The 22809-nt window shown below is 39.8% G+C and overlaps 1 non-coding gene across 1 annotated transcript; it reads left to right on the forward strand.

Annotated features, from left to right (window-relative positions):
* The first annotated feature begins 1581 nt into the window (after window positions 1-1581).
* On the forward strand, window positions 1582-1653 carry TRNAP-AGG (transfer RNA proline (anticodon AGG)). Its single transcript has one exon. It is a non-coding gene; the product is annotated as a tRNA-Pro (tRNA).
* Window positions 1654-22809: the final 21156 nt, after the last annotated feature.

The following is a 22809-nucleotide window of genomic DNA, read 5'->3' on the forward strand; positions in this document are numbered from 1 at the left end:
GTGTTACAACAAGATTCATTATAGGTCCTCAATTTCATTTCAACAATCCCTTGACAAAATGGGTTACCAGTACTGGTACCATACAGTACCGAGGAAACAGATCTAATAGTTTATTGACCAAACTCAATGATCAATTTAATGATCAAGAAGTTGTTTAATCCTTGGTTTTATATTCCCAAGATAGCTGGCCAATCTTGGCTAAGGTCAGTGGAATTTAAGGGCACCTCAACGCTACAACTCCTATGTCGTTGCCTTTCGGCAGAACAACTGCTAGACAGAATTTCAACACTGCATCGACTGTTGTTACAACAGAGGATATTTATCCACTGGATATCCACTAACGATCGCCAAGGTCTGTATACTATACTGGAAAAAATTGGTTATTTGGTTTTGTGCAAAACTGCGTGCATTCAAACTAGTATTTAATTGATCCCATTGCTTGTCTAAATTACTTCTTCTTCTTCTTCTTCTTCTTCTTCTTCTTCTCCTTTATCTGTTTACCCTCCAGGGTCGGTTTTTCCCTCGGACTCAGCGAGGGATCCCACCTCTACCGCCACAAGACGCAGTGTCCTGGAGCTTCAGACTCTGGGTCGGTGGATACAACTGGGGAGAATGACCAGTACTTCGCCCAGGCAGCCTCACCTGCTATGCTGAGGGATGGGAAGATTGGAAGGGATAGACAAGGAAGAGGGAAGGAAATGGCCATGGCCTTAAGCTAGGTACCAACCTGGCAGTTTGCCTGGAGGAGAAGTGGGAAACCACTTTCAGGATGGCTGAGGTGGGAATCGAACCCACCTCTACCAGGGAATCGAACCCGGGCCTCCGCGAATGGCAGCTAATCACACTAACCACTACACCACGGAGGTGAACTGTCTAAATTACAGGTCATTAATATAAAAGATCCTTCGGTACATACGGTATTATATTTAAATGAAGATGTGCTTATAACCTATATTATCCTCGAGTGATACTGTAGTATTTTTTTGCGCAGATGAAGACCTACAGCGCTTACGGATTATCAAACATGGCACACTCCCTTGTAAAAAGTGTTTGGAGCCCACTTACAACAATTGTATGTTGTATGTTTAGTCCTCAGCCCGAAGGCTGGTTGGATCCTCAACAGCTCTGCCATCAGCTGTCATAGATGGCCTAGGCATCACTGAAGAGGCATACTAGGGAAATGAGGAGTGAGGTAGTTTCCCGTTGCTTTCCTCACCGGGCCAGAAGTTGCTATTACATATCAGTCTGCCAAGCCCACTGAAATGCATGCACCAACCGACCCTATGAGCAATATTTTCACACCATTCAGAGCAGGGACTGGCTGCAGAAGGAATGGCATTACTAGCATCACTCATACCTCAGTCACTTTCATTTTGTCAAAGCCAAGGATAAAGCTGAGACAGATCAATGAAAGTAACAAGATTGCTCTAGCCCATACCAGAAGACATAGTGCACTGTAAACACTAGGTCCCGCCAGCAAAACCATTACAAAATCTGTATTGCAAATGCAACATCCTGACTGTTATTATCATCCTGACTGTTAATCAACAAAAGTCAATTTGCATTTGCCACAGTACGTGTGGCTCGTTGGTCTAGGGGTATGATTCTCGCTTAGGGTGCGAGAGGTCCCGGGTTCAAATCCCGGACGAGCCCAGATTTTTTAAAATATGGTTTTAACAAAATTCAGAATACTTTAATAACTGTATACACAATTTAAGGGCTAATTATGTTGTTCACCCTATTTTACTCCCACCTATATTGTTCTCTCGGGCACAAGGTGAACTCAAAGAGTATGCAGTAGGATGAACAATTCCAAATATTTTCGGTATGACTATATTAAGTTTGCCGAGCCTGAAGCAGTGAGAAATTATTTACAAAACATGAGAAGACATCGGAAAGCAACACTGTAAAGAATAGAGAAATGCGAGGAACTGTCGTAAGCAAGAAAGCAAGGCACTTTCTCCCACGATGGCGATTATTTAAGCAGAACACTGAAGTTGTCAGATTGTTTTCATGTTAGACCCGTGGCTCACAGCTCATTATAAGAGCCTGGAAAGACAATTGCAGCGGCTGCGACAAAGATGTCTTGCAGATAATGAGAGTTCACGTTATAGGCCTAAAATCTGTTCTATCCTATTTGCTTATAATGTTATAATTTATTGGTCCAAGACCGGGACTGGAGCCTGTCTTGATTGGTCAATGGTCAGTGACCAGTGTATTCCTTGTAGGCTAAGATTGTAGTCGGTCTTGGTGTAACGATATTATTAGTCACATTGCTATCGACCTATCGAAACTGTCCATAATGGCGGCAATTGGAATACTAAAATGTGTTTGTTTTGATTTGTGGAAGTCGTGTTGTTACTAAAAGTTTACGGAAATTTGAATGTTATTTATAACCTTAAGAAAAAGGCTACATAGCCTTTTTCACTGTTGTAAGAACTGTTTATTGTTAAAAAGCGTATTTATTCGAACAGTTCCGATAGTGAATAGGTTATTTCTCTCGTGTTCATGTCTAAAAGTGTGTTCTCTATATTTTCAGTTACCGGTGCAGTATGTCTATAGTTTACTAATCAGAGGGGTCGTGCAAGGGCGCCCATACCCGGGGGGGGGGGGGGCAAGGTGGGGCCGCCCTCCCGCCCGCCCCTCTCAGGGAAAGGCAAAAATCTAGTGTAGTCAAGTGTTTTCCTTTCAAGAAAATGATTTAAAAGTCAGTATTACGTAGAAGCGGTAGTACCGTCCCCCACCAACAGGCAGGGGATACCGTGGGTTATTCTACCGCAGAATACAAGTCACCATTTATCTTCCAAAATATTAAAAATAATACCTACCCCCAGGTCTCCCCCCCCCCCTACAAACTGTCATATGGGCGCCCATGGTCGTATGTCACGTTGGAGTCACCACTTATGGGTTTTTAACACTTTTATTAGTGATTAAGAAAACCTACATGGTGTTACACAATAGGAAACATACATCTTATTGTTCGTTCATCAGTATCTCCATTTGTTTTTATATTGAGCCAAATACAGTAGAGACAATACGCGACACTTCCGGGTTTAGCCTTGTTAAAATGGGAGACAAGTCGCAAGTGGCGCTCCTACTGGCTTGACCTGAAAATTCGCGCTAAATTTAAATATCAATGTAAATATATGCACGGAAATGGACAAATAAATTACGTCTAGAAAGAAAGTGTTACTAAGATATTAACTTTAAAGTTGCTAAAGCAATTCTGGATAAATGAATGAAGAATTATTTAACAGGTTATTATTTAAAGACTGAAATTAGACATATAATCAAGATGTGAAATGGACTGCTGTGAAAGGGCTTGATCTTTCATTTATGCATTACTTTTCTTTAGCTTTAGAATTCCTGCCTGAACGTTCAAGGCTAGATTGTTCTTTTTTTCTCATTTAATATAATAATATTAAAACACTTGTCAACAAAAATATCGACACATTCCTTACACACATGATTCAATGAATTTACATTTAAGAGGTGGACAATTTTCCTTTTAACTCAAAGCCTACTAACAGAAAGAAAATCTATAAATTTAGCCTCAAAAACATTCAAACTTTCCCTATAAGCAATACTTACCATAATGCCATTACATTAGGGTAAAACAAATTTGCATCATCATATTGTTTCAACAAAATATGTACATTTCTTAAATCACCCATATTTCCTTCAGTGCTTGACAACGCATTACGGCATTCCAAATGGGGTAACTTGGAACACAACCAGCCACACTCATATGCATATGCATTTTCCTGAATTAAATCAAACCCACAGATCACACCTACAACGACACATCGGTATTGAAGATTAACTGCTGCACTATACAATAAAATATGCGTATTATACTTTAAGCCAGTTAAAATATGGGTGAAGCAGGTCAGAAGATTGTGAAGTACTATAAAAATCTCTTTGTCACTGGAAGAATATATATCCAAACACAATATTACTTACATTTTCTTGTCACGAGGGAAACGGGAGAAAGACCGCGCATTCTACTCTACTTCATAGTTACTGCAGCCAAACACAGCACATACCTTTCCCCTCATGTTGAGAGGAGATATCAAGGAATGCCACACGCTACTATTTAATTATGTCAACTCACTGAAAACGCATAAATAACACCAAAAACTTAACACACAAATACACGTGCTCTTATGACAGAATCAGTAGTTCTCAGGTCAGTCCGCTAGAGAGAGCTCTAATAGGTGTCCCTCGATATCTCGCTGAGTGTCGCGTATTGTCTCTACTGTATTTGATTGAACTGAAGGTCTCTGGAATCCACTTCACTATATTTTTTCAAAGAATCTCTAAGTCAAAGCCAACTGTGCTGCGATCATAGAAGGCAATGTTCACACAAATCAATGTACCCCATACTGTGTGTCTGGATAGGCTTATAAGTCCAATTATAGGGTAGTGTACAAGCATTCGTAGGGAAAACTTCGAAACAGATGATAGTGTTGTGTGCATTAATAATTTTAAATGCAATAGAAATACAAGAAATATAGAATAAATGGCTGATCACATAATTCTTTCAAGGACTTCCTCTTCGGGCACTTATCGAGATGGTATCGATCACAAGTGTTATCGCCGGGAGAGCATACACAGTTCACGGTAGGTTTATGGAACTTTGTTGTGCGGCAGACTTTATGGTGAAAACCATGTACGGAAAATCTAGTAACAAGATGACGTAGCTCGTACGTTAGTTGAAAACTGACCAATCTCAACTGATCATAGCGTCAGTAGAGTAAGTCACTCCAAATCTCTGCTTTCTTCCAATAATGCTCTTGCAGTAGTTCCCGATAAGGCGTCGTAGATGGTAGTGACAGGCTGAATCTCAGGTCTTCCATGAACATTGGTTCTCGACATAATTCATAGAGCAGTCTGGATGGTGTTCACTTAGAGACACAAAGCACCCTTTTCAGAAAAGTACCCTTAAGCTACTCGATAATTTTTTCAAATTTGATTTAGTGAGATGTTCCCATATGAAATGAAGTCCATATATGATTATTGGTTTTACTTTCATCTGAAATAACGCTAGTGCAGTTAACTCATAGATAATTTTTGCAGGTGCTGAATATCATGAATAGCAAGAATCGCTGCCGACACCTCTCCTTAACATAGATAGTGAAATTTGTTTCGTGAGTTTGATTTGTTTTTTACAATTTGTTTTACGTCACACCGACACAGATAGGTCTTACGGTGACGATGGGATGGGAAGGGCCTAGGAGTGGGAAGGAAGCGGCCGTGGCCTTAATTAAGGTACAGCCCCAGCATTTGCCTGGCGTGAAAATGGGAAACCACAGAAAACCATTTTCAGGTTTGCCGACAGTGGGGTTCAAACCCACTACCTCCCGCATGCAAGCTCACAGCTGCGCGACCCTAGCCGCACGGCCAACTCACACGGTCCGTGAGTGTGAAACGTTATGCCTAGACATTTAAATTTGCTAACTGTTTCCAGCTCTTCATCCTCGTACATAATGGTCTCAGACTCGCTGCGTCTCCCACCTCGTTTGAATGATATTATTGTTTTCTTTTTGTTTATATTGAATTCGTTGATTCGAGCTCAAACTTGTGGTGAAGGCTTACTGAAGTGCATCTCTAGAAGCTGATGCGAGAAGCGTATCATCAGCATAGATATAGGTTTCTATTCCATTCATCTTCATTTCGTCTTAATTGCTTGCGTCGCATTATGGGTCGCAATGTTGAATAATATAGGACTCAAGGGATCCCCTTGTAATACCCCAACTGTCTGATCAATGTTGATACCAAATTTAATATAAGTTATGCATAGAAGGTGGTGATCCCATTCTATTGCTACGCAAAATTCCGAGGTTAACTAACCCTCACCACCTTACTACAAAATTAAATTAGATCCGGAAAATTGTAACCAAGAGTTAGGTCTGAGAGGTGAAAATAATTTTAAACGGTGGATCAATAAAGATGTAATTGATCATTTTCAGTGTTCTACAATGGAGCCGTGTAAACGAACCCAAACCTCATTTCTTGTGAGTGAAAATGAGGATTACGTTATTTTTCATAAACTACAAGAGGATGATGTCATCAATTCCGGTGAGTTTTAAGGTGACCAGTGCTTTAGATGTTCAAGTGTACCCTACAGATATCACTGTTGCTACTCAACAATTCAGTTGAATTTTGTTAGAGAAATTTGTTTTCATTTTTTATGTTATGTTGCATGGTGTTTCATGTAAGGTTAATAATGTTATTTGTCGACATATACAGGGACTTTCATGTAGTCATATGAACTAAGACTGAACGCACGGTGTTTGTACTCTGCTCTACGGCAGTTGCCTCAACCGAACTTATGTCGCGTGGGGCCGCCCTGCTTTAATCGTGTATACTGACTCTGCTATTTTTTTGTTGCTATTTTGCTTTACGTCGCACCGACACAGATAGGTCTTATGGTGACGATGGGATAGGAAAGGCCTAGGAATGGGAAGGAAGCGGCCGTGACCTTAATTAAGGTACAGCCTCAGCATTTGCCTGGTGTGAAAATGGGAAACCACGGAAAACCATCTTCAGGGCTGCCGACAGTGGGATTCGAACCCACTATCTCCCGGATGCAACCGCACGGCTAACTCGCCCGTTTACTGACTCTGCAATCCTACCTTAGTCCTCTAGTAGAAACCCCTACTTGTTGTGCTGATTTTGCGGGTGATTTATTCGGCGACCGTTTAAGATTCTCACCAGTGTCATCTAGCTTCTCCTCCGTTAAAATTGTTCGTGTGCGCACATGTTTCTTTCTTATTGAGCACTGAATCTGTGCTCGTGAAGGTGGCACTTCACTAGAAAATTGCTGAACAAATGCATCGCGTATCCGACGAGCCGACTCGTACTTAAAATAACTTTTACATACGAAAATACGGTGTTGCAATGATAACAGCCTCACAATGTTAATAGCTGAGATTCAGACAGGCGACTAATGCTTGCGAGGTCGAACATGTGCACTCTGCTTTCAAGGTCAAGAACTATGTGCGCCTCAAATACTACAGCTTACGTATCGAAGAGTCTTAATTTATGTGAGAGGCCCTGCATTTATCTTATTTGCCGGCCGGAGTTTCAAGTGAAATATTTTTGGTGTGTGTGTGTGTGTGCCTAGCGTTGATAAAGTCATTCTCCGCTATTTTTCCACTGACATTATAATTAGATTTAAGATAGAATTGTGCGATAACGCTACTTTTGGTGTATAATTGTTTATATTTTGAGTGAGTTGCATTTCATGACGTTCGACTTGTGATGAAGTTACTCGGAATAAACAGTATAATCTTCCCTCAAGCTCTCATGTAGCCCATCGATGTCCGCCATGTTTCTTCTGGGTTTCGGCCTTATTTATTGTATTTGGTCTTACTTGACCGGACCAGAATAGAGTTGATCGACAAATTATTCTTATTAGTAATGATAAAGTCGCACAATGTACATTAAACAGAACAAAGTTTCGTTAGTTACGTTTTGCGTTCCCTACATACTAACACATGATATATCGCACAAATTTCTCTGCACAATTCACACATGCAGCTCTGATCTGGCTGATGATAATCCTGTTTTACACAAATCCTATGGTGCACAGCCAGACGTGTTATTACACGGCGGAGATCGATTTGAATTAATCCATTCACAGGTCATTATGGCATCACTACAAAAGAAAGATGGACTTCCTCTCGTATTGGAGTTTGCTGAGAAGATGATCGTAGGTTCCGGTAGAGGGAAGCATCGGTTGAGTTTGAAACTCTTATATAAAATTCTTGCCTGGCTAGCAGATAGACAAGACGCTACAAATAATAATGATGATAATAATAATAATAATAATAATAATAATAATAATAATAATAATAATAATAATAATAATAATAATAATAATAATAATAATTGTACCGGGCGGTACACCTCCACACCGCTAATTTAAAATGTGCGCCAGTTGAAACTCCTCTGCTGGAGGAAGTCTGAACTTTATTGACGGTATTAATTTTCAAGTTTCTCAGAAGATGTCACTACCTGGAAACTTTGGAGTTTTTGAACTGTGTCATTTTCGACGTATTTTTGTTTCGCTTGTAGTAAGGAGTGCGAACTTCCTCTTCTAGAGGACACTACTGAAGATCAACAATAGTGCACCCTAGTGCGGAGTGAAAGAACTGTTTTTTTTTTTTTGGAGAAAATTCAATTTCAAAAGTTTGTTCTTTGCTAAATTCCTTTCAGTCATTGTTTAAGTTGGCAATATTAACCCTTTCTTTCCCCTTGTTTTGTATCTAGCCAATTCCGAATTTCTTTAATTAATTTTCCACTAATAATGTGTTTCTTCTTCATATTGTGTAGGGGTTTTCTCGGTTAGCCAATAAAGTGTTTGTGGGAGGGTGTTCTCATTCCCCTAACGCCTCGAACCTTCCACGAGAGTATATAAACTGCTGATTTTAGGGTCTCCGGGCCACTTCTGTTCCATCTTTCAGTGTGTAAAGTACATAGCAGGGGGCGGGAAGCGCGTCTTCCTTCGGCGGCGGTCAACAACAAGGTAATGGCCAATTAATAACTTCTTTCTTTGCTAGCTCAGCAGTTTAACTCTCGGGGCGGGTCCGAAGTTTTTCCATTATGTAACCTTCCTTAAATGTAAAGAATCTTGTATCTATTCTATCTTTTAAACTACATATTGGGATAGAGAGTGCTTAACCCTCTCGAGCTCCCACTCATATTGTTTCGAGGTGAACTTATTTTCTCAACCTATTCTTCCTTAACATTATGTAAATTTGTTTCTTTTCTAAAGTCACCTCCGTAGCATGGGATTAGCCCTTGCGTCAGTGGCCTAGAGCCAAATTAGGTTTTGAAACAAATACATTAGGAGTGCAAATCGCCTCCTCTCAAATTGTTGTTTTAGAGGTCATGTAATTAACCTTCTTCTTATTTAATAGACCTCAGTAGGTTGGGTATTTTACCCCTGTGTATATGTCCTTAGAGGGCAGTTTGAAAGTGGAATTAGGTGTGGCCTTTGACAGGCCTGAATTTTGAGAGCAAGTTGCTCTTTTCCCGAAAATTTTGTTTTCTGCGCGCCTCAAGGAGGCCTTACTTGTGTATTTTGGAGCAAGTGCTCCTAGGCATGAATGGAGTTTTCTGCCCCTCTGTTGAAACTTGTGTTTGGGGTAAAACTGAGCTGATTGCTCAAGGATTGTGATCGCGGGGCTCGAAGCCCAAATCCTGTAAATATTGTAATTGTACTTTTGTTGCCTTGCTACTCTGTACCTGCCATGTTTGTTATTTCGTGATTTGGAAAAGAAAATATAACCTTGTTAAATTTTAAATTCACTTTAATTTCGTAGCCTGAGACCTATTCACCACCCCGCACCTTCTTTCACCTCTAACTACCACGGAAAACTCCGTAACAATAATAATAATAATAATAATAATAATAATAATAATAATAATAATAATAATAATAATAATAATAAAAGCACACGATTTGTGCACCAAATTCAAACACTACCAGTTAGGGAAAAATGCTAGTACTCGTCTCTCTCGTGTATACTCGACAACATGACAACATGGTAGCGGCCACAAAATTGGTCACTTTAGTTCACAGTTGGATTCGGGCTCGTGGAAAAATGCCGACTTGCTGACTCTTGCTGGTGGTAGTCATGCACTGTGCACTGCTAAAGAATTGACGAAATGTCGCGGGTTCTGGTTCGCATCTGTTCACGCCTTATTCATTATGGTTTATGTGGTGTAAATCTCAGGTCAGATCTCCTTTATTTTCATTTTTCTTCCTTCGAATAGCTTTTTACAGTTCTCCGTAGAAGGAAGAGGAAATTTGATTCTCTGATCTTCAATTAAGAAGGGCTCCCAAGCGAACTCATATAGTAGTCTTGGGCGTGTTTACGCCAAGAGTTGCCTTTAAAAAAAACGCGCCTTGACCTTTTCCCTTGAATTCAGGTCACTCTTACTCAAATTTTCCCATATAATTCCACAGATAAGAATAGGGATTATTTTTGCCTGGAATAATGCCATTGTAGTTTTCATGGAGAGTTTGCTTATGCATTTGAAGTCGTAGATTGCCTTCGTTGCTGCTGCTTCTCTCAGTCTTACGTGGAGTGAAACTATTCACAGTACATAAAGGCACTTGCCTAAAGATCACTCTCTCATGAGGGAATATTTTTCCACCCTTTCTGAAAACAGGTGTTCAGCTTTCTCTGCGTTCACCTCTAGTTTGTTCACATCTGCCCATTTCTCAACGCATCTATTGCCGCTTACACTGTAGGTCTAACGATAAAAGAACCGCATTTTCCTTCGAACATCTTGAATGGAAGTTTGGGAAACTCATTTCAAACGGTTCTATAGGCAAGAAATACAAGACCAATCATCAAAATAGCAAACCAGAGCACCAATTATGTAGTCCCTTTCACAAGAGAGGAAGTTGAAATAGCTGTGAAACAGTTAAAAAGCAAAACAGCGAATGGTCCAGACCAGATTTTTAATGAACACACAAAAAATAGCTTTCATGAAAAGAAAAGGAATGGATATCTCTCCTCAACTAGTGCTTAGTAAAAGCAAATATCCCGGATAAATGTCAGCGTTCCACAACTGCATTTTTATATAAAGGAAAAGGAGATGTAGGATGTCCAGGCGCTCACAGGGGCATTGTCCTGGAATCCTCAGGATCAATGTTGCTTACAAATCAGTTTACAAGGAGACTGACAGAACTGATACACCTCAAATTTCCCGAGGAACAGTTTGGATTTAGAGGAGGACGTACGACAATACACTCAATAAAATGCCTCAGGACGCCATTGCAGAAGTCGTAAGACACAAAAGGGGCGAACTAAGCGCTATTTTCATTGACTGTTCCAAAGTGGTTTGAAGGATTCTCAAGTAAATTATCTACAAGTAAAAGCAAGTGTAAATCATAGGGATGCTTTTATACATTTTCTGAAAATGGAAGTTGAAGAAACTGGCAATTTTTGTGACAAGTGCGTGTGTGTGTTGTAGAGTTAATGACTACTGTGTCCAAGATCCGTATACTTTGGGAAATACTTTTTGTAAGAGTTATTTAAAAATAATTAACAAAGAAATGTACTCAAGTAAGTGTAAGGTTATTATTTCGAGGGATTAGTGATCATCGTACATCCCAGGTGAGTAGTCTTCATTCGAACATTTTGTAATATGTAAATATGTAATATACCTTGTGGGCATATATTTGTGTACTTGTATGTAATTTCTTTTGATACCATTTCTTCTGTTTTAGTGTGTTTATAGGCGTATTATTGCATTCATTTGTCATATGATGATAAAACTTATCGTATTAGTAGTATAGGAATTACACACGACGGCGCAGTCTTGGCACTACCCGTGCAAGGTCTGTCTAGGAGGTCAAGTCACGAATGCTACTTACGGAGACGCCATATTGGGTCTTTAAGCGACCGTAAACAAAGGCAAGTGTATTCGAATTTAGAGGATTTCGGTACCGTACATTGAAATAAAAACAAAATACCAACTATTTTTCATATAGAATTTAATTGGGCATCTACTGTTCATGTATATATAACTGTAAAACACTCCTACTCTTTGACTTCCTTACAACTTGGTCTTACTGTGTTTCTTATTAATATCATCTGTCAAATAGGTAATCTTATTGGCAGAAACATAGAAATATGTACAATACCTGTGTCATATTGTGATTACCGGTACATGCAGTAATGAACTTGAAGACTAACCTTGTACCCGTGTTACGTCACAGCTATTGGTAGCAAGATTCTATATCAAGATGTCTGTGCATCGGATGATTTGTTCCAAATTACATCTCTTCGTCAATTTCGTAATGATACCTTTTTTCCGTTCTTATATTCCCTAAGCTAAAAATTCATAGATTCGACCAACCGACAGCACACATTCGTAGCTATTATTGTAGTAATCGTACTGTAATGATATTACCATACCTTTCACACATATGAGGGTGCCTAATATTAGTTGAAGATGTCTCCTGACAAAATGGAAACAGACACTCAACAAAGGCATTTTAACCAAGTCATATTCCTGCAATATATATAACAATCACGAGCATTGTAATGAGAAGCAACAATACATGTAAGCTTATGCACGGAATGAAGGCAATAAATAATTACAAATATTAGCCATACTTTTAAAACTGCTCTGGTCTAAAAAAAAATCAGAGAGCTCCTATCAAATATGTCGATATAAATACAGCACATTACATCATAGGCTACATATCACTCGCGAGAGGACCACAGCCTTTCAACATGCAGAACACAAATTTGACTCAGATACAGTAAAATGCTGGTATTTATAACAAGGTTAAATTATGTACCCTGGGGGCATTGATGGTGTAGTGAAAAATGTTATCAAAGGTAGAACATTTGACTGTTTTTTCAACATATATTTTTAGCATTGTTTGAAAAGTGCTTCTCTTTCATTAAAGGAACTTATTCTGTAGTAGGCCTACCCATAGTCAAAATTATGGCCCAACCTTAACTTGATTAAAGTGGTATACGGCAGAGTTGGAGTATATGAGGGAACAAAGTCACGCTATACTCTATATATCAGAGGTGCTCACGCTGGGCATTTCTTTCCGAGGGCGCACGCGATGAGCCTATGCCATTCAACCACTGTTGCACTGTCGTTACGGCACAGCCCATGAAGGTCGGTCGAATTTCTCCCAGTCACTCTCGATCATTACAGCGATACCCGAGTTTCAAATGGAGGCAGCAAGGGCAGAAGTCCACGCCCACCTTATCAATTTACGTTGTAAGAAATAAGTTATTTATATTCATTGCAGTTTATGTATTTTAACCGGACACAATAGAGAGTTAGGTCTACAACCTCAAATATTTTTGTAGTGTACTCAATGACTTACACTTTTCTATTATTACATTTTAAAAGGTGCTTTAGAATTATTTCTAATATAATACGGAGTTACGGTGGATAAGCTGTGGCTTGTGATTGCTAGGATTTAAATGATCTGATAAACTCACCACCAATCCAGTCATGCTTACCGAGAATAAAATCAGTTAGGTTATTTATTTGAAGGCATACTGTACATTTATTTTTGGTTAAATACATCTCATCGTTGTTGTACTTTAATCTAAGATATTAAATATCTATGTCCTCACTCGTGATGAAACCCCCTTGCCATTTAGAGGCTAGCTATTAAATTCGGACGCCTCTGAAGTTAAAATACTGTTTTCGGAAATTCAGTGAACAGGTAAAATTGCACAACACTTTGTAAAATCAAGCAGTAAACTTGTTGAATCATGTAAATGAATTCCTTTTTGCTGAATGAATAACAGGAATTTTACTTTTTAATGGAAGAAATACTGTCATTTCCATCCAAGGAATTGTAAATCGTAGCTTGTACGCTTAAATCCCGTATCTTTGTAAATTGTAAAAAAAATTATAACTTGTCAGTTTTCGTTGAATGTATAAATATAATAAAATAAAACTGACTCTTTATATCGAGCGCAGTATAAGTCAAACCGGAATATCTTGAAAAGGCCGGTTTTCTTGGGATTATAGCATTTTATTTTACATATTGTACCCCAGTCAGCATTTCGCTGTGTAGTGGAGGAGAGCTTCGTAATCACAATCCAATGTCACTGCTTCACTTCCCTGCAACGTGTGTTCGCTCTCTAGCTTCATTGTGACGTATGCTTGCTACGTAAGCTGCCCGAATTTACGTCAGGCCAACCCGGCTGCGATGGGCTAGCCCCAACGGGCGCCCAACTGAGCACCTCTGCTGTGTATTGTCAAAGAATCGGAGTAGAATGATACAAGAATGTAAGTAAAAATAAACCAGTAATAATTCGCAAAGTTGGAAGCCGGTGAGAATTTTATAGCCGGGGCAGTCAATAAATGCAAAGCAACATTACCAGTAATTAATAAGCAGAGTAGTAGAATCAGGAAAAGCTGAAATATCCCCCGATGATTTGAATTATTTCATTCAGTCAGTAGATGATGTATATGTAAACATTGGTAAGTTCCTATATGGTTGGACTTGATTGCATAAATCCATGCAGCTCAAAAATGCTATTTAAGACTATTCGTGTGAAGTTAAACATATGGTGAACAAATTTAAAACTCCACACAGCCAATACATCTACCGCTTACCAAGTAATTTTCGGAAATCAATACTTGATAATGTTTTTAAACCTCTCACTCTCTGTGGTAATGACAGTTTGGAAACAGGAGTATTCGCAGTAACTCAAAAGTATTCAAGATTAATCTGAAAATTTAAGAAGGGTGATCAAAATAAGCCGAGCAATTACCGAAAGTTTCAGAAGTCTCAGTATTTGGAAACATTCTAGAATGTGTTATGGTAGAACAGTTGGTAGATATTTTGAAACTAACAATCTCTTATGTGATGAACAGTAGTGATTGTCAACGCTCTCGCTCGAGACTCGAGACTGATGTCACAGATCTCGAGTCCGAGTCTCGTGTGCTGCGATCCGTGGGACGTTCCAGTAACTACGAGTGTAAGCTTGATTAGTATATCAGTAGTTATTGCATGAAGTAACGTTCTCATATGGAAACGTGTGTTCCGATAAATTTTGTCAAAAGCCTGGAAAAGTACTGCATGTTCAACTATGAACCCCTTAATACCATTAACGAAAGTGAAAACAGAATGTCAGTATAATAAACTGTTCATGATTACTGTATTTGAGGTGGACATGTTTGTTGAATAACCCTGCATAATTTGTGAATAACTGTAGATAGGATTTACACCTACCTGGATACGAGAGGCGTGCACCTTCTTTAACATTCAAACGTGCGCCTTTCTGCATACGCAACCACCTTTACGCCGCACGAGTGGAACGTGTATTCTAAAATGCCTGAGTTTGCTCAAATTCTTTCGATAGGGTAGCGATGGGCAATACACTCGAGATCGATTCTCCGGTGCTGCGATCTATGAGACGCCCCAGTAATTACGAGCGTAAGCTTCATAGTATACCATCAGTGTTCTCATATGGAAATGTGTGTGCCGATAAATTTAGTCAAAATCCTGTAAAAGTACTGCATGTTCAACTATGAGCTCCTTAATACCATTAAAGAAAGTTAAAAATCAGTATCTTAAACGGTTCACGAGTTATTTGAGGTGGACATCTTAGCCGAATAACCCTGTGTAATTTGTTAATAACTGTAGGAATATACACCTAGCAATTGTTGACAGGATAGCTTCTTGTGTTGCAGGCCGGGCCGGAGGTGTTCTCTGAAGATTCCCCTTCAGTTATATGTGTTTTCAAGTGCCGGATCATCCCAGAAGTATTTCTGCTAGTGATGTGCGCGAAATGACGCCTGGAATCGCGAGAATCGGTTTCTACGACTCCGGATTCGCACTCAATGTCGCATGCGAGGAATCGGTTCCCGATGACGTCACCTGAGTGTGCTGAGCGTACTCACTAGGGCGAGTCTTCCGTATATACGTGGGGCAAATTCGAACGTGCAATGTTTGCTATTTCTTTTGTATACAGTGAAATGTCTTATTGGTTGTCATGAATGAATTATGCCACATAATGAAATAATTTATCCTGGTTGTCTGGAAATCACATTTCACAGTTCGATACTGGGTGTAGCAATCTACATTGTTATTTATGCTTAGGCCTATATTGTATTTTTCGAATATGGTTTACAAAATAGCGAGTATAAACGTAAAAAGTCTGTGGAATTAAGTCACATTCTTTTAAGCATACAACTTGTTTCGTAGCGTACCTGTCTTTCGTTTAATTTGCAATGAACATTTCGTGCTGCTGTCCGACTCATTGGCTGAATGGTCAGCGCAGAGGCTTTCGGTTCAGAGGGTACTGGGTTCTATTCCCGGCCGGGTGAGGTATTTTAATCGCATCCGATTAGTTATTTTGGCCCGGAGACTGGGTGTTTGTGTTCGTTCCAACATTTCCCTCTTCATATTCAGACAACATATTACCAACCACCACAGAAACACTCAATAGTGATTACATCCCTCCACATAGGGTTGGAGTCAGGAAGGGAATCCGGTTGTGAAACAGGACCAAATCATGTGCGATGCAGTTCGCACCCGCGACCCCACAGGTGTGGGGAAAAGTGGTAGAAAAAAATAACATTTCATACTACTGCTAAATATCAGACTGCCCATCACTACCTACCAGTAGTGATGGGCAGTCTGAGACGAGGTCTCGAGATTTCTCGAGACTAGGGCAGGCACCATTTCTGGCGAGAAATTTCGAGAAATCTCGAGAGCGTTGTCCCCGCATTGTGCGGCGAGCAGCGTGTCTTAGGCCTACAGGTAGTCGGAGCTGAATGTTGTTTGTGCCGAGTATGCGAATAGCCAACCACGGGCTTCTCAATTTCGTAAATACGTGTCAACAAGGGACTAGGGCGTTCATTACTACCGAGGTCTATTTTGACGCAGAATTATGGCATTGAATGCACTGGTAGGTACACGATTGAGTGGTTTAAGTACAGAACCTGACGGATACTGTAGGTACACTTACCTGGATACTAGAGGCGTGCATTATTCGAACTCGAGACAAGGCAAGATGCGTCTTGCTGCATATGCAACCACCATTACGTGTGAGTGGAATGTGTAATCTAAAATGCTTCAGTTTGCTCCAATTCTTTCGACAGGTAGGTGTGCATCGTTATCAGACGCCACATTCAATAACATGGCCACTGCTTATGTTTACCGATATTTTGGTGGCGAAGGAAATAATTCCTTACAATGTTACAGAGTATTCGCGTCAAAATTAGGTACTTCGATACATGACGGTTCAATGTGAAATTTTATCTAGTTGTACGCGACAACTTGAAGACGATGTCCGAAACGCAACGTAAGTCGTGGATGTCGGTTATTTTTAAGAGATGTCACATAGCACAGCCCGCTGTGTTGCTTATTCAAAAGAAGTAACATACATCAGCAGAAATACTTCTGGGACGATCCGGCATTTACAAACGCATAATATCAATGAAGAGGAGTCGTCACAGAATACCTCCGCCCGGTCTGAATCACACGAAGCTACCCTGCCGACAACGATTGTGCGGCATCCAGGTAGGTTTACATCCTAATAACAGTTATTAACAAATTATACGGGTTATTCAGCTGAGAAGTCCACCTGATATAACTCGTGAACAGTTTAAGATACTGGCATTCTGTATTCACTTTCGTTAATGGTATTAAGGAGCTCATGCAGTGCTTTCGTAGGCTTTTGACAAAATTTATCGTCACACACGTTGCCATATGAGAACTGCTGATAACTATCAAGCTTACACTCTTAGTTACTGGGACGTCGCACATCTCGCAGCACACGAGAATCGGTCTCGAGACCGTTGCCCATCATCCCTGATGAAAGAATATTGGTGCAAAGTCGGGCATTTTAGATTACACGTTCCACTCATGTGTAATGGGGGTTGCATATGTAGCAAAGCACATCTTCCCCGTCTCAGGTTCGAATAATGCACGCCTCTAGTATCCAAGAAGGTGCACATCCTGTCTACAGTTATTCACAAATTATGCATGGTTATTCAGTTAAGATGTCCACCCCAAATAAATCGTTAACACTAAGATTCTGACATTCTGTTTTCACTTTCGTAAATGGTATTAAGGGGTTCATAGTTGAACATGCAATACTTTTCCAGGCTTTTGACAAAATGTATTGACTCACACGTTTTCATATGAGAACGTTATTTCACGCAATAACTGCCAATGATATACTATCAAGGTTACAGTGGTAGTTACTGGTACGTCGCACAGCTTGCACTACAGGAGGATCGGTCTCGAGATTCTCGCGAGAGTCTCGAGATCTGCGACGTCAGTCTCGAGAGTCTCGAGAGAGAGCGTTGCCCATCACTACCTACCAGTGCATACAATGCCAGAATGCGTATCCTTGATAATTATGTTATAATGCGTCAAAATAGACCTCGGTAGAAGTGAACGCCCTAGTCGCTTGTTGACACGTATTTACGAAATTGAGAAGGCCCGTGGTTGGCTATTCGCATACTCGGCACAAACATTCAGTTCCCACTACCTGTAGGCCTACGACACGCTGCTCGCCGCACAATGCAGCGACAACGCTCTCGAGATCTCTCGAAATTTCTCGCCAGAAATGGTGCCTGCCCTAGTCTCAAGAAATCTCGAGACCTCGTCTCAGACTGCCCATCACTAGTATAGATGTGAATTTGAGTCTGCAAAATGATTGCCGGTATTCGTCTGCTCGCAGTATATAGTACATGTGAAACGAAATGAACTGTTCCTGCTTTGTCAGATCCAACATGAAATAATTTTTACTCAGGATTTTCTGCAAATGAAAAATTTTGAGAATTTAATTTTTGGCATACATTTAATCACAAAATTTCCATCTTCATTATACAAAGTTTCATTTATTTACAGAATTACAGATTTTTGTGTTGTTTTGTAACATTTACTCTGAAAATATAGGCATACATAGTTCATCAAATATATACAAAATAATTTATTTTCTGTGCTCACTTTTACTTAATTTACTTACGGATCAGTTTACATCAATATTCCAAGAATTTAGAAATTTTAGAAATTAGTTTTATTATTTTTCATTTTAATTCAATTTCTACGTAGAACTACATAGTTGCAAACTTGTCAAACATTAATAACAGAGTACTTAAAATAACATTTTTTACAGATGATGTAAGCGGTACTACTTAAAGAAAATGTAAAAACATAACTTTTCTTATACATTTTACACCTCTATTTAACTTCAGTAAACAGTTATAACTATGATTATAAACTTACGTAAACAATTTGAAGCTTCTTTTATGGAACAGTTTTAATACCTAGAGTAATGAGTCTGCGAAAAATGCAGTATTTTACTGTACATACATTTTCGTAACTTTATTCCCCTGTTGGTTTGATTTGTTCAGTTACATTTTAATGTCTTAACATTTAAAACTAACCTTACTTACGCGATTTGCTACTTCTTTCAATTCGTTTCAAAAGAAACACGTAATCACTAAGGAAATCTTTAAAAATTCAAAAGTAATGTTTTAGTGCTGATTTTACTTTCAGAAATCTTAAGTGATTGGGGAAATTTCTGCTCAAGACTGCTTAATGAATGTGTACTACAAAATTCTGTTTATGCTGTAATATTTATAACTAGATACGTGCAGAGTTGTCTAACATTAACAACAGAGTACATTAAATAATATGTTTTTCATATGCCGTACTATAACAGTAATTTACATTCCCAGCAGTCAGCCAGTCTTAGCCTGGACTGCCTGACTTGCCACTGAACCGCAGCTGATTTGTTCCAAATGTGATTGACAGCTATTTGTACCGTACCGAAAGTGGATCGTCCAGGCGATCCAGTCTACCAACAGAAATACCCTGCAGTTAATTCTGACACAAAGGTACTGGGGAAGAATGTACTGTATCATTACCTGATTTTTCATCATAGCCCATCTAGAATATATAGGCTGGTTAAAATATTGACTAATCATCCACCAAGAATTTAGAAATTTTCCGTTTAACGCCATATGCTGTGTTAGGTTCCACTCCCACGTTTCACAGTTAATCTAGAGAGTTTGGCATTACATTTTACTACCAAGCCAAGGGGCTTTGATTTTCCGTTAAAGGCACGTTTCCGCTTAAGGGTCCGTTTAATACAGATTTTGCTGCCCACAATTGTTTAAATATCTGAATGAGTGCTTACTTTCTAAAAAAATAGACATATTTGCAGTATATAACGTTACAGCATTCTAGGAAGTCTAACTACAGTATATTATCAGATAGAAATGCAGAATCCGATATGGTGAGAGTCTTGGGGCATTCCCTTCGGCGTAGTTTCACTGTTGGTGAAACTAGCGGAAAGTTATGGCAAATATTCATAAAATGTTTTACTCTGATAAAGTTCATAATTGCTGCAAAGAATGGTTTTATTCAATACACCCCGTATCTGCAAAGTTAAGAAACCATGAAATAATATTACTGGATCGTCTGAAAACTTTTGAAAAATCTTTCGACCTACATACATACCCGACAACCAGCAAAAGTTGAAAATCACTTTTACCAACATTTATCAGCAAATCTGAGTGTAAAATATATTCAAATATAACATACTAACGCCATTACCATGAAATGTTCTCTTTACTATCAAGTACAGCTTCAAACGAGCACATAAAGATATATTTTGAAGAATCAGTCTATTTTCAGTGACACCACTTAATGAGGAAAAAGAAACTGACACGTTATGCTCCGAGGATCATTTGCTGACAATTTTCAATATTTGGCATTTCTTGCCGCTACTCCTGGGAGTTTACATGCACCTTTTTCAATTTGCTATACATCGCACCAACGCAGATTTTTTGGCGACGACAGGTTAGGAAAAGTCTAGGAGCAGGAAAGAAGCAACCGTGGCTTTGATTAAGTTACAGCCCCAGTATTTGCCTGGTGAAAATTGGAAACCAGTTTACATATACCAGTTATCTCTTCATATTTTATGTCTGGAGTTTCTTAGCAAGTTCCTTTGGAAGATACTTCCTAACAGCAACTTTATTGATAAAAGCATTTGCTTCCGCCCTAAGTCTACGTTTAATGGCTACTTTCAACAGATCATCTGAACGCTCATCAAGGTTACGCACATTTTTCTTAGCCGAATTCCTAAACCTACATGTGGATCTCTTTCGTTCTGCAACTGGAGAAATTCATGTTCATAATCGTCGCTAATTAACACCTGGAGGTCTGAAAATACTGCAGCCTAAGGACACACATTGACAATGGACGGTACAAATCATTCTGATCAATATGTTGAAACAAAGATGTACCTGCATTTAGAGCCCGGTTCATGGAAGAGGTTGGACATGTTTTATGAAGAAAATCGTGCACAGAAAGGCGTGTCATTAAGCCCAACCTCTCTACGATCACTTTTGGTTGGTTTGTCCCTCAGGCAGAATTCCTCCATATGCTGTCTCTTTTGCTTAAGTTGTTGTAGGAGTTTCTTATAAGCTAGGGTGGCTGGCAGAAGCAGCTTCAGCACCATCCTATCCTCCCCCCACCAACAATTATCCACCACTCCCCCCCCCCCTCACATCTATTAGACCTCCTAATAATATTGCAGGACTATAAACTTAGAGAAGTTCTTTCCCTGCTTAGTCTCTGCTGTCTACTCCAAAGCGGTGATTGAGATTATTTTCAGAGTAGCCCTCGAATGGTCTGGTGAAGGGACCTAGGCCACCCGCACGTCCGCAACATTTAAGAATCCTCTTCTGGGACTCTGATTCTCTACTTGATAAAATCAAAGATCTCACCGAGCAAGCCCGTACACACCACGCAGACATAAGTTGGGGAAACAAACATCACCTATGCACACATACAAAATGATATTCCGTACCGAAAAGATCGCCCCGGTGATCTAACCGGAGGAGGCACGTGCATAATTTTCTGTGACAAAAAAAAAACCACTACGTCACATACGCATTACAACCATGGGTGGCCTCACAGCACTAAGACAATCATAGAAGTGCAGGCCAGTAGAGGACACCTAGCTGTTGCATCGTGCCATTTATCGCCTCATACTGAGATCGACTTCATACCAAGATAGATTTAAATTGCAAGAACGTAAGACGTAAGAGCCGCTTAGCCACCCAAAGATGAGGTGCACTCACCGGGCACTGCGATAAAAACGTTCTAGTACATCCCACTGCTGTGAATGTTACCAACGAAATGTGAGATATTTAAGTTCGTAGTTACATGATTTAGCAATATAGCAGTAGTTTCTGATGTAATGGATATATACGTCAACGTATGCATATAGCCCCTTCCGAGCAAGTGACCGCACGGTTTGGGTCACGTACCTGTCAGCTTGCATTTGGGAGTAGTGGGTTCGAACAGAACTGTCGGCAGCCCTTAAGACTGTTTTCCGTGTTTCTCATTTTCACAACAACAAATGCTGGGGCTATACCTTAAGGTCACGGGGTCACTTCCTAGTTGTACTTCCTCTTAAAACAATCACTACCACCACTTCCCACTCCTAGCCCTTTCCTATCCCATCGTCGCCATAAGACCTGTGTCGGTGCGACGTAAGTAAAGCAAGTTGTAAAAAAATATATATGGCTCTAATCACGTAACTTACACCTACTCCCCTGTCTTGCTGCGCAAGACTTCCTGGACCCGCCAAGTGTAACAATCTGATTTGCCAGAAATTTCGCTGAGTGATAGAAGGGCCGAAGTAAGCGAACACATGTTTTAGCTTATCCGTAGACTCAACCGTTTCCGGGGAAATTACTCGAATTTTCCGACGTGCTGTACGTGCCTATTAGCGCGTAGTGCAAGTTCAAGCGACGCGGTGGCGCAATGGCTTTCGCCGCGACCTCACTTTTGCGCCTCGTATTCAAATCCCGATGCATTTTTTTCAGTTTCATTTATTTGCTTCTGTCCATTGACGATTGCTACACGAATGGTTTTCTTTAATGCACTTTGAAATATCGTTGTCCGTCTATTAATGTTCTGCTGGTAAATGAATTTTAAAACATCAGTTCTACACACTGTGCCCGTTCACACGTCCGCGACAGCTTTCAAAATGGCGCCGACTGAAGGTATGGGCCATGTAATCTATAGCAAGCAAAGAATAGACACCAGTTGCGATGACACAGAGGGCCATACACGTCATGGAACGGTCAAGTATTCAGGGTGAAACGGACAGTGGACGGTCTGCTGTATTGTTTTACAAAAAAAAATAGAAAAACTTGATTGTTAAGAAAACTCCTTAAATTTTCACAACGGAGAGTAAGGACGCAATTACCGACCGCGGTATAATTCTTCTAGGAATAACAAAGGATCTAAACGTATAT

Source organism: Anabrus simplex, chromosome 4, assembly GCF_040414725.1.
Source record: "Anabrus simplex isolate iqAnaSimp1 chromosome 4, ASM4041472v1, whole genome shotgun sequence".
In the NCBI taxonomy this organism is placed as follows: domain Eukaryota; kingdom Metazoa; phylum Arthropoda; class Insecta; order Orthoptera; family Tettigoniidae; genus Anabrus; species Anabrus simplex.